We start from the raw sequence: 12428 nt of genomic DNA, 5'->3' as shown, positions 1-12428 counted from the left end.
TCAGGGGCTTTGATGAATTGGCAAATCTCGATGAGATCACCCACTGGCAAGTGGATTAGGTGACCACTGATTTCATCCTGCAGGCTTTCTAGATCCATTTGTGTTTGCTGGCGATGCGACAAGGGTTAATTTCTCCTCTATGCTTCGTGTAACCGTTTTTTTTTCCACTTTCGGGACCGCGTCTTCTTCACCCGCTCCCCGTACGGGCCACCAATTTTGTTGCACATATGCTGAAAGTATGGTCAATAATTCCAATGTGCGAAGGGAGCGGCTGGGTGAAGACAGAAGGGATTTTATTGAGCATGTTCTGGAATGAACAAACACATGACCTTCAGTATATGGGGATACAGGAAATGTAGCAGTAAATCCTGTCCTCCCATAAACCAAGATCTGCGTTATTCAGTTCCCCTTTGCTGTTTGTAGCTCTGCTCTTCAAGCTTTCTCTCTGCTGCCATCTACTGGTGGTTAATAGCAATGTCCTGAATTTAATCTAATACAGTCAGACTTGTGGATTGTTGAAGCTAGAAATGATATAGATCTTAGTTTATTCTTATGGGGTGCCTATTTTTGCCATCTCTTACAGAGGCAGATGAGGAAAGAGTTGTTGAAAATGTGAGAAGATTGTGATCTGAGAGTGGGAGAGGAGAGATTAGATAGGGAGCAGAGGCGGGTGAAGACAAGGTCTAGTGTGTGTCTGTCTCTCTGGGTGGCTGTGGAGGACAATTGTGTGAGTCCAAAGGAGGCAGTAAGAGATAACAGTTTGGAGGTGGTTGAGTTTTGTGTGTCAATAGGGATGTTGAAATCCCCCATTATGATGCGGATGCGGAGAAGATGTGGATGGAGTGGAATTCAAAAGAGGGGAGGTTGTGAAAGGGTAGAGATGGGTTGATGGAGCAGTTTCTCACATACGAGGAGGCTGACACCACTGCCATGTCAATCTGGGCGGGAGGGGGGGTTGTAAGTAAACTGAAGGTTCCCATAGGATAGTGCAGCAGGGGAGGCTGTGTCGGTGTAGGATAGTTTGTTGCCAATGGAACACGAGTTCCATAATGCTCTGGATGAAGAGAGTGGGGGAGCAGGGGTCAGGTGAATGGGTGGGAGGTTAGAGGAGTGAGAGCAGTTAGTGGCAGAGGCTTTGTAATGGAGGGTGTAACAGACCGTTTCAGCAGACAAGGGGTTAAAATCCGTTTAGGCGATAAGCCCCTTTCTGAGAGACAGGCACAGCTACTGCAGAACACCAAACTCCCGAACTGGATACAAAATAGCACTCCAAACTGGAACCTCACGAATAGCTGCTAGCAGACGAACAGGAATCAGCTTACACTCCTGGCAATCAGCCTCTAACAGCATACAGCGGATCCCCCCAATAACGAGACAAGGCTCCGTGTTGAGGGTCAAGCAGTGGTCTGACTGTACTTCACGTACAGCCTCTTTTATTCATAAACCACAAACATAGTACTGCCCACAGGGGTTTGAAATATAACCAATCAGTAATTTACAACACATACAATGTAACTACAGCAACCAATCGTTCACGCCCCCAGAGGACCAGAATGAAGACTGTGACATAGGACAGATACAACATATCCCCACAATGCATCATGGTTCCCTCCTCTCTGTCCCGGAGACAACCTGAGGAGCAATCCAATTATCTCTCAAGACAAAGAGAAGTCACCAATACACATGTGCAGACAATAGGACAGACATCACCCTTTAAACACACAATGGGACAATGGCACAATAGAAACACACCCAGCATTTTCCTCCCAAGCTGACAAGTTACACTTATTATAAATTGTTACAACTTTGTGAGTTTACATTGTACATACATATAACTAACATCAATTTAAACAGTATAACTTGGGGACAAACCTATCCAAAATTCACTTGAATCGGTTCAGGGGTTTAAAAGTTAGTATATGGCCCATAATCCTGGGGGGGTTACTGTTTCCCCCTGGTGCGTTAAGCTGCCGCTGGGGAGAGGGGGTAACGAGCTCCTCTCCCATACATACTTCCAGTCGCTGGGGAGGGCGACCGACCGTCTCCGCTCCCAATACAGTGTCCTGCTGCTGGGGAAAGGAGACTGGGCTCTCTATTCCCTGCTGGACACTCTGCCGCTGGGGAATGGAAACTGGGCTCCCAATTCCCAAAAAATCACTCTGCTGCTGGGGGGCAGGAACAACTTCCTCTGCCCCCTGTAACTCAGCCTGCTGCTGGGGAGGGAGGACGCTGCTCTCCTCTCCCTGCACTTCACACTGCCTTCCCGGCATATCACTCTGCTGCTGGGGGGCAGGAACAACTACCTCTGCCCCCTGTAACTCAGCCTGCCGCTGGGGAGGGAGGATGCTGCTCTCCTCTCACTGCACTTCACACTGCCTTCCCGGCATATCACTCTGCTGCTGGGGGGCAGGAACAACTACCTCTGCCCCCTGTAACTCAGCTTGCCGCTGGGGAGGGAGGACGCTGCTCTCCTCTCCCTGCACTTCACACTGCCGCTGGGGAATGGAGACTGGGCTCCCAATTCCCTGCAGGACCAGTGGAGAGACCTCGGTCCCATCTCTACCGGCCACCTGGGGTCCTTCCCAGTAACACTCTACAATATCTGACCAGCTGAATGGGTCTGGATCTGGGTCTGTCACCTTACCGTCCTACTGAGCCTTCTCAATGGAGTGGAAGAGATCTCGGTAGTCATGCTCCAGTTCCCACTCCAGGGTTGCTAGGTGAGCCAGGTCTTGCTCTACCTCATGGGGGTCATCCCACTCATGCCTAGCCTCCCTCTCATAGAAAATGTCCTGAAGTCTGGACTGTGCAGGGCTCCCGAAGTCAGGCTCTGCAAAGGACTCCCATAACAAGCCAGGACCATCAAACGCCTCTCCCTCTGGCTTGTCATGTTCGGCTGTCCAGGGTATATACTGTGCCATATACCACCAAAGCGCCTGGTAGGTATCCTCCAGCCATAGCTCCTGCCATACCCGGTGCTCTAGATCCTTCACCCATTCCTCCAGGGGCTGCTCTCCCAGGAAGGGCATCCGCAGGGCCACTTGCTTCTGCAACCGCTGCTCTTCACTGGGGAGACTCTCACCCCACTGGTATTGTACACTATCCAGGGCCTGGTACCAGATGCCTTTCCTTAATGCATCCCGGCCATCCAGGTCCTCCTCCTCGTATAACACTGCTGGTTCCATCCTGTTGCTTTTAGGGTCGCTGTACTGGGACATGCGTTGCCTTTAAATTGTAGAATCCAAAGAAATGGTGTCTCCTGTAGCTGTCCTTCTGGCTGCAGGAACGATCCCGCTGCTTGCCACCAATGTAACGGACCGTTTCAGCAGACAAGGGATTAAAATCCGTTTAGGCGATAAGCCCCTTTCTGAGAGACAGGCACAGCTACTGCAGAACACCAAACTCCCGAACTGGATACAAAATAGCACTCCAAACTGGAACCTCACGAATAGCTGCTAGCAGACGAACAGGAATCAGCTTACACTCCTGGCAATCAGTCTCTAACAGCATACAGCGGATCCCCCCAATAACGAGACAAGGCTCCGTGTTGAGGGTCAAGCAGTGGTCTGACTGTACTTCACGTACAGCCTCTTTTATTCATAAACCACAAACATAGTACTGCCCACAGGGGTTTGAAATACAACCAATCAGTAATTTACAACACATACAATGTAACTACAGCAACCAATCGTTCACACCCCCAGAGGACCAGAATGAAGACTGTGACATAGGACAGATACAACATATCCCCACAATGCATCATGGTTCCCTCCTCTCTGTCCCGGAGACAGCCTGAGGAGCAATCCAATTATCTCTGAGGACAAAGGGAGATCGCCAATACACATGTGGATATGACAGGACAGACATCACCATTTAAACACACAATGGGACAATGGCACAATAGAAACACACCCAGCATTTTCCTCCCAAGCTGACAAGTTACACTTATTATAAATTGTTACAACTTTGTGAGTTTACATTGGCCATACATATAACTTACATCAATTTAAACAGTATAACTTGGGGACAAACCTATCCAAAATTCACTTGAATAGGTTCAGGGGTTTAAAAGTTAGTATATGGCCCATAATCCTGGGGCAAGAGGCGGATAAACAGGCCTCTCCAAAACACCGTGGCGAGGTTGGTTTCGCCACAGAGGGGACAAAGCAAGGGGAACCTGGATTAGGAGATATGTCTCCAGCAGTAAGGAGAAGTAGAGCGAGGGTTAGCCAGTGAGTGTGGGATAAAGCAAGAGGTGGCTGACTATGTGTCACGAGGGTATCAAGAGCCACGTCTGACTCCGTTATACCCGGGGTCAGGAAGTCGCAGCGGGTGGCTGCGCGCTCTATATCTAAAGATCACGTTGTTTCTTAGTGATTGTTTTCTGTGTTTGCCTTGCTATCCTTTTTGTCTCACTCAGGGATCCGTAGCTTCTCCTCCTCAGCTGTTTCTTGTCTGCCACTCCCAACCTCCTTATATTCTCCCCTCACACTTCTCTAGTTGCCAGTTATAGAGCCTCCTGCCTGGACATCTATACTGACCCACTGGAGTTGTGAATCCTGGTTGTCGTTCCAGAGTGCTACCCTCCGGATCCCTGTTGGGCTTATTGTTGTCTCCTGTTGTCGCCCACCTGGGATTATATGTTGAGTCTGTGTTGTCTGTCCTCCCCTTGGTGTTTTCCCTTAGAGCTAGTGGTGCGGACTAGTGTTCCCACCGCCCTGTTCACTATCTAGGGCTCAGCTCAGGGAAAGCCAGGGCTTTAGGCACGTGATCGGCGTACGGGTGAGGAACCCGTCTAGGGACGTCAGGGCAGCCAGGTGCCAACCGCAAGGTGAGTCAGGGGTCACCACCTTCCCTCTCACTTGGGCAGGGCCTTCCTCGTTCCCTCCCTCTGTGTCACGTATGTGATAGCCACGCCGACCGTGATATTATAACTGGCCCTTACTTTTTGAGAAAAAAAAAAAAATAATAATAATTTTTTATTTGTTGTTTTTTTTTCTCTACTTAGAATCCAATATGGATCCTATTGATGCCTTGGCAGAACAGCTTCAAGGCCTGTCTTTGGAGGTGGCAGGATTGAAGGCGTCTGTTCTCCAACAACAGCAGCAAATGCAGCAGACCGCACCCCCAGCGGTTGCTATGGGTAACCAGGTTGTCACTGAACCCAAGGTTGTTCTTCCTGACAGATTTTCTGGGGGAAGGGACAAATTTGCGACGTTCCGTGAGGCCTGCAAATTATATTTTAAGTTGCGCCCTTACTCCTCAGGTCATGAAGAACAGCGGGTAGGGATTGTCATTTCCCTGCTTCAGGGGGATCCGCAATCCTGGGCGTTCTCGTTACCCCCTGGTTCTCAGGCTCTTCGGTCAGTGGAGGGATTTTTTGGGGCTTTGGGTCTCATATATGATGACCCTGACCGAGTCGCCCTGGCTGAGTCGAAGTTACGGAGACTCCTACAGGGAGATCGGTCAGCAGAGGAATATTGCTCAGAGTTCCGTAGGTGGGCTACGGATACTCAGTGGAACGACCCGGCTCTCAGGAGTCAGTTCTGCTCTGGGTTATCTGAAAGGGTTAAGGATGCGCTGGCGCTGTATGAGACCCCCCTTTCCCTTGATGCTGTTATGTCCCTCTCTATCAGAATAGATAGACGTCTTAGGGAGAGATCGAAAATTCCTGAGCAATTGGTTACCTCTCCCAAGCAACAGTCAGCCTGTACTGACTTAGATGAGCCTATGCAGCTAGGCGGAACTTCTCGTCAGGTCCGTCCTCCTGAGGTTCGCCGTAGGGGGGGGGGCTTGTTTTTTCTGTGGGGGGAAGGGTCATTTCATTAATGTCTGTCCCTCCTTTCTCAAAAACAAAAGACCGTCGGAAAACTACTAACCCCGGGCTGTGTGGAGGATGTCAGCCGGGGGGTATACGTTTCCTCCATACGAACATCTCAATTTGTGTTACCAGCGGTCATTGTTTTTGGTGTTAAGACGGAGTCTATTTCTTTTTTTCTAGACAGTGGAGCAGGGGTAAACTTGATTGATGCCCATTTTGCCCGCACTATGGGTTTGTCTCTCTGTACGCTGCAGAGACCTATTCCCGTATTTGCTATAGATTTGGCTCCTCTGTCTCAGAGAAACCTCACCCACATTGTTCATAATTTACACCTTCGGGTAGGGGACCACCATAATGAGTGTCTTTCATGTTACGTTCTGGAGGGCCTTCCCTCTCCGGTGGTATTGGGTCTTCCCTGGTTGGTAGCGCACAATCCAGTGGTGGATTGGCAGGCCAGGGAGATATTGGAGTGGAGTGAGCATTGCAGAGAGAATTGCTTAAATAACAATTGCTTAATCGCCTCCATAGCTCCCCTACCTACATTTATTTCGGACTTTGAGGAAGTTTTTTCTGAAAAGGGTTGTCAGAAACTACCACCTCATCGTCCTTATGATTGCCCGGATTGAACCTGATTCCCGGGGCAAAATTACCCAAGTCCAGGTTGTATAATCTTTCGGGTCCCGAGAGACAAGCCATGAAAGATTATATCTCCGAGAGTCTGGCTAAGGGACACATCAGACCCTCTTCTTCACCCGTGGCTGCAGGGTTTTTCTTTGTTAAAAAGAAAGATGGGGGCCTGCGTCCTTGCCTAGATTTCCGTGAGTTAAACCAGATAACCATCCGAGACCCATACCCTCTTCCTCTCATTCCTGACCTTTTTAATCAGATTGCGGGTGCTAGGTGGTTCTCCAAACTTGATCTTAGGGGGGCCTACAATCTGATTCGTATCAAGGAAGGGGATGAGTGGAAGACAGCTTTTAACACCCCTGAGGGGCATTATGAAAATCTAGTTATGCCTTTCGGTCTGACCAATGCTTCTGCTGTCTTCCAACATTTCGTTAATGATATTTTTAGTCATCTCATCGGCAGGTTTGTAGTCATATACCTAGATGATATCTTAATTTATTCGGCTGATCTGAAAACACATGAGGTGCATGTCAGGCAAGTACTGCAGGTCCTACAGACGAATAAATTATATGCGAAAATTGAAAAATGTGTCTTCGCCGTTCAGGAATTACAGTTCCTGGGATATCTATTATCTGCTTCAGGTTTCCGCATGGATCCTGGGAAGGTCCAAGCAATTTTAGATTGGGATCTTCCTGAGAACCTTAAAGCCCTACAACGGTTTTTGGGTTTCGCAAATTTCTATAGAAAGTTCATTAAAAATTATTCAGTGATCGTTAAACCCCTTACCGACATGACTAGGAAGGGGACTGATTTTTCCAAATGGTCGGACGCCGCTAAAGATGCATTTTCCTCTCTGAAGGAGAGGTTTACCTCGGCACCTGTTCTAATCCAACCTGATGTCTCCCAGCCTTTTATTGTCGAGGTAGATGCGTCAGAGGTGGGAGTGGGGGCTGTGCTGTCTCAGGGTCCGTCTCCTGGCAAATGGCGTCCTTGCGCTTTCTTTTCCAAAAAATTATCTTCTGCAGAGAAGAATTATGATATTGGAAATAGGGAACTGTTGGCGGTTAAACTGGCGCTTGAAGAGTGGCGTCACTTCTTAGAGGGAGCAATCCACCCCGTCACGGTGATTACGGATCACAAGAACCTTCTGTACCTAGAATCGGCTAATCGTCTCACCCCTAGACAAGCTAGGTGGTCGCTATTCTTTACCAGATTTAACTTTGTAATCACCTATCGTCCTGGGGCAAAAAATACCAAGGCAGACGCGTTATCTCGTAGTTTCCCTGGAGGGGGTAATGTTAGTGATCCGGTACCTATTTTACAAAGAGGAGTGGTTGTCTCTGCTGTACACTCTGTTCTAGAGGGAAAGGTGTTAGAGGCTCAGGGGGACGCCCCGGTCTCTTGCCCCTCAGAGAAATTGTTTGTACCGTTAAACCTGCGTCTTGAATTATTAAAAGAACATCATAATTCGGCACTTGCTGGGCACCCGGGTAGTAAAGCAACCTTGGAGCTTTTATCTCGTCGTTTTTGGTGGCCAAGGTTGCGTCAGGATGTAATGGATTTCGTGTCTACTTGCTCTACTTGTGCACGCGCGAAAGTCTCTCATACACGTCCTGCAGGGTCTCTATTACCACTTTTCATCCCCAATAGGCCATGGACACATCTGTCTATGGATTTCATCACTGACTTACCGTTGTCGGCGGGTAAAACAGTTATTTTGGTAGTAGTAGACAGGTTTAGCAAAATGGTACACTTTATTGCGCTACCCGCACTTCCTAATGCTAAAACTCTTGCTCAGGTATTCATCAGTGAAATCGTGAAGCTTCACGGGGTCCCTTCCGATGTGGTTTCGGATCGGGGAACCCAGTTTATTTCTAAGTTTTGGAAAGCTTTTTGTTCCCGTTTGGGGGTTCATTTGTCCTTTTCCTCAGCTTTCCATCCTCAGTCGAATGGACAGACTGAGCGTACCAACCAAAACCTAGAAACATATTTAAGGTGTTTTGTGTCTGAAAACCAAGAGTTGTGGTCATCATACTTACCGTTAGCTGAGTTTGCCATAAATAATCATTATCAGGAGTCCACTGGCAAGTCACCATTCCTTGGTGCATACGGTTTTCATCCCCAATTTTGTACTTTCAAAGAGGGGGGGTCTTCTGGGGTTCCCGAAGAGGAAAGGTTTTCTTCATCTCTTTCATCGGTATGGCAGAAAGTGCAAGCTAACTTGAAAAAGATGAGTGGTAAATATAAATGCATGGCCGATAAGAAACGGTCACCAGGTCCGGACCTAGGAGTGAATGACTATGTGTGGTTGTCTACTAGGAATATTAAGTTGAAGGTTCCTTCTTGGAAACTGGGCCCTAGGTTCATTGGTCCCTATAAAATAGTAGCCGTCATTAACCCTGTGGCTTTTCGCCTGGAGCTACCTCAGACTTTTAAGATCCATAACGTCTTCCATAAATCGTTACTCAAGAAGTATGTTCCACCTCTAGAACCATCGCCGCTGCCACCTCCTCCTGTTAGTGTGGCTGGTAATCTGGAGTTTCAAATAGCCAGAATTGTTGATTCTCGTCGGGTCCGCCGCTCTCTTCAATATCTGGTGCATTGGAGGGGTTACGGTCCCGAGGAAAGAATGTGGGTTCCAGCGTCAGAGGTAAACGCCAACAGGTTAATTCAGGCTTTCCATGCCTCTCATCCGGAGAGACCTGGTCCTGAGTGTCCGGAGGCCCCTCGTGAAAGGGGGGGTACTGTCACGAGGGTATCAAGAGCCACGTCTGACTCCGTTATACCCGGGGTCAGGAAGTCGCAGCGGGTGGCTGCGCGCTCTATATCTAAAGGTCATGGTGTTTCTTAGTTATTGTTTTCTGTGTTTGCCTTGCTATCCTTTTTGTCTCTCTCAGGGATCCGTAGCTTCTCCTCCTCAGCTGTTTCTTGTCTGCCACTCCCAACCTCCTTATATTCTCCCCTCACACTTCTCTAGTTGCCAGTTATAGAGCTTCCTGCCTGGACATCTATACTGACCCACTGGAGTGGTTAATCCTGGTTGTTGTTCCTGTGTGCTACCCTCCGGATCCCTGTTGGGCTTATTGTTGTCTCCTGTTGTCACCCACCTGGGATTATATGTTGAGTCTGTGTTGTCTGTCCTCCCCTTGGTGTTTTCCTTTAGAGCTAGTGGTGCGGACTAGTGTTCCCACCGCCCTGTTCACTATCTAGGGCTCAGCTCAGGGAAAGCCAGGGCTTTAGGCACGTGATCGGCGTACGGGTGAGGAAACCGTCTAGGGACGTCAGGGCAGCCAGGTGCCAGCCGCAAGGTGAGTCAGGGGTCACCACCTTCCCTCTCACTTGGGCAGGGCCTTCCTCGTTCCCTCCCTCTGTGTCACGTATGTGATAGTCACGCCGACCGTGATACTTCCAGTATAGAGTGTTACCCATATACCACCCCCCTCTCTTCCAGTATAGAGTATTACCCATATACCACCCCCCTCTCTTCCAGTATAGAGTGTTACCCATATACCACCCCCCTCTCTTCCAGTATAGAGTGTTACCCATATACCACCCCCCACCTCTTTCAGTATAGAGTGTTACCCATATACCACCCCCCTCTCTTGCAGTATAGAGTATTACCCACATACCACCCCCTCTCTTCCAGTATAGTCTATTACCCATATACCACCCCCTCTCTTCCAGTATAGAGTATTACCCACATACCACCCCCCTCTCTTCCAGTATAGAGTGTTACCCATATACCACCCCCCTCTCTTCCAGTATAGAGTGTTACCCATATACCACCCCTCTCTTCCAATATAGAGTGTTACCCACATACCACCCCCCTCTCTTCCAGTATAGAGTATTACCCACATACCACCCCCCTCTCTTCCAGTATAGAGTATTACCCACATACCACCCCCATCTCTTCCAGTATAGAGTGTTACCCATATACCACCCCCCTCTCTTCCAGTATAGAGTATTACCCACATACCACCCCCCTCTCTTCCAGTATAGAGTATTACCCACATACCACCCCCCTCTCTTCCAGTATAGAGTGTTACCCACATACCACCCCCCTCTCTTCCAGTATAGAGTGTTACCCACATACCACCCCCCTCTCTTCCAGTATAGAGTATTACCCACATACCACCCCCCCTCTCTTCCAGTATAGAGTATTACCCATATACCACCCCCCCTCTCTTCCAGTATAGAGTATTACCCACATACCACCCCCTCTCTTCCAGTATAGAGTATTACCCACATACCACCCCCTCTCTTCCAGTATAGTCTATTACCCATATACCACCCCCCTCTCTTCTAGTATAGAGTATTACCCACATACCACCCCCCCTCTCTTCTAGTATAGAGTATTACCCATATACCACCCCCCCCTCTCTTCCAGTATAGAGTATTACCTATTGTGGCGAAACCAACCTCGCCACTGGGTTTTGGAGAGGACTGGCTGCTGGCCTCTTGCCTCAGGATTATGGGCCATATACTAACTTTTAAACCCCTGAACCGATTCAAGTGAATTTTGGATAGGTTTGTCCCCAAGTTATACTGTTTGAATTAATGTAAGTTATATGTATGGCCAATGTAAACTCACAAAGTTGTAACAATTTATAATAAGTGTAACTTGTCAGCTTGGGAGGAAATGCTGGGGGTGTTTCTATTGTGCCATTGTCCCATTGTGTGTTTAAATGGTGATGTCTGTTCTGTTGTCCTCACATGTGTATTGGTGACTTCTCTTTGTCTTGATAGATCCAAGAGAAGATACAAGCGGCACTTCTGCTTTCAGCGGTGCGGTGCGCACGTCCCGGGAGGAAGATCCACAGATAATGGTATAGTAAGGACCAGCACTCGCTTCAGTAATAATTTCAAATAGATTTAATGGTCACATACAAATGATAAGTGACGCGTTTCGGCTTCTGTGAGCCTTTGTCAAAACATAGTGTGTACAAGTTAAGTTACAGACAATTTAAATAGCCCGCGATAGAGCCGGAAATGACATCAGGTTACCATGGCAACATTGTAAACAAAGGACACAACAATGCAGAGATGGTGATAGAACAAGTGGATGAGCAGCTGACACTAATTGCTTGATAGGGCACCATGCTAGGCACTGCTGCAAGCTGTTAATCATATAATGCTGAGGATATAATATAACATGCTGGATGCTGGTTATTATAACAAACTAATTCAGAAGAAAAAAGAGGAAAAAAGAACATAATTAATTCACAGTACACCATGCTTTACACTGCCACATTTTGCTAAACCTTGTTATATGATGCAAAATACTGAATGCAGCGGTGCTGCTATTATGCGTGGTAAACTTACGCTCTGATCAAGCACTGAATGATATATTTCCAAAGATATAATATAACATGCTGGATGCTAGTTACTATAGCAAACTAATTCAAAAGAAAAAAGAGGAAAAAGAACATAATTAATGCACAGTTCACCATGCTTTACACTGCCACATTTTGCTAAACCTTGTGATATGATGCAAAATACTGAATGCAGCGGTGCTGCTATTATGCGTGGTACACTTACGCCCTGATCAAGCACTAAATGATATGGATTGGAGTCAAGTTCTCTGTGGAAAAAAAGGAAAGAGGGAACATGTTGAGAGGGTCACTGCACAATAAAGTTTATAAAAAACTATTTAAGTCATAATCATGATTTAACCCCTTTGGTTCTAGGGTTTGGAGGCGATGGATCCAGAAAGCTTCTCTTTTCTTGAGCATCTTACACCCGTCTCCTCCTCTCCGGGGCAGTGATACGCGCTCTATAATCTGGAGATGGCATGTCGGTGTTCCTCAAAATGATGTGGGATGGGGAGTAGTACATTCTTCTTTCTAATGGTGGATTTGTGTTTACAGAAACGGTCTTTCATCCTCATGGAGGTCTCACCGACATACACAAGACCGCAGGGACACTTCAAGAGATAGACAACGAAATTACTATTACAGGTAAAGAAGCCATTTATTTTACA

The sequence above is a fragment of the Bufo bufo genome, chromosome 1 (genome assembly GCF_905171765.1).
Source record: "Bufo bufo chromosome 1, aBufBuf1.1, whole genome shotgun sequence".
NCBI classification, from domain to species: domain Eukaryota; kingdom Metazoa; phylum Chordata; class Amphibia; order Anura; family Bufonidae; genus Bufo; species Bufo bufo.
The sequence above is the reverse complement of the archived record's forward strand: the minus strand, read 5'-3'. Positions refer to the sequence as shown.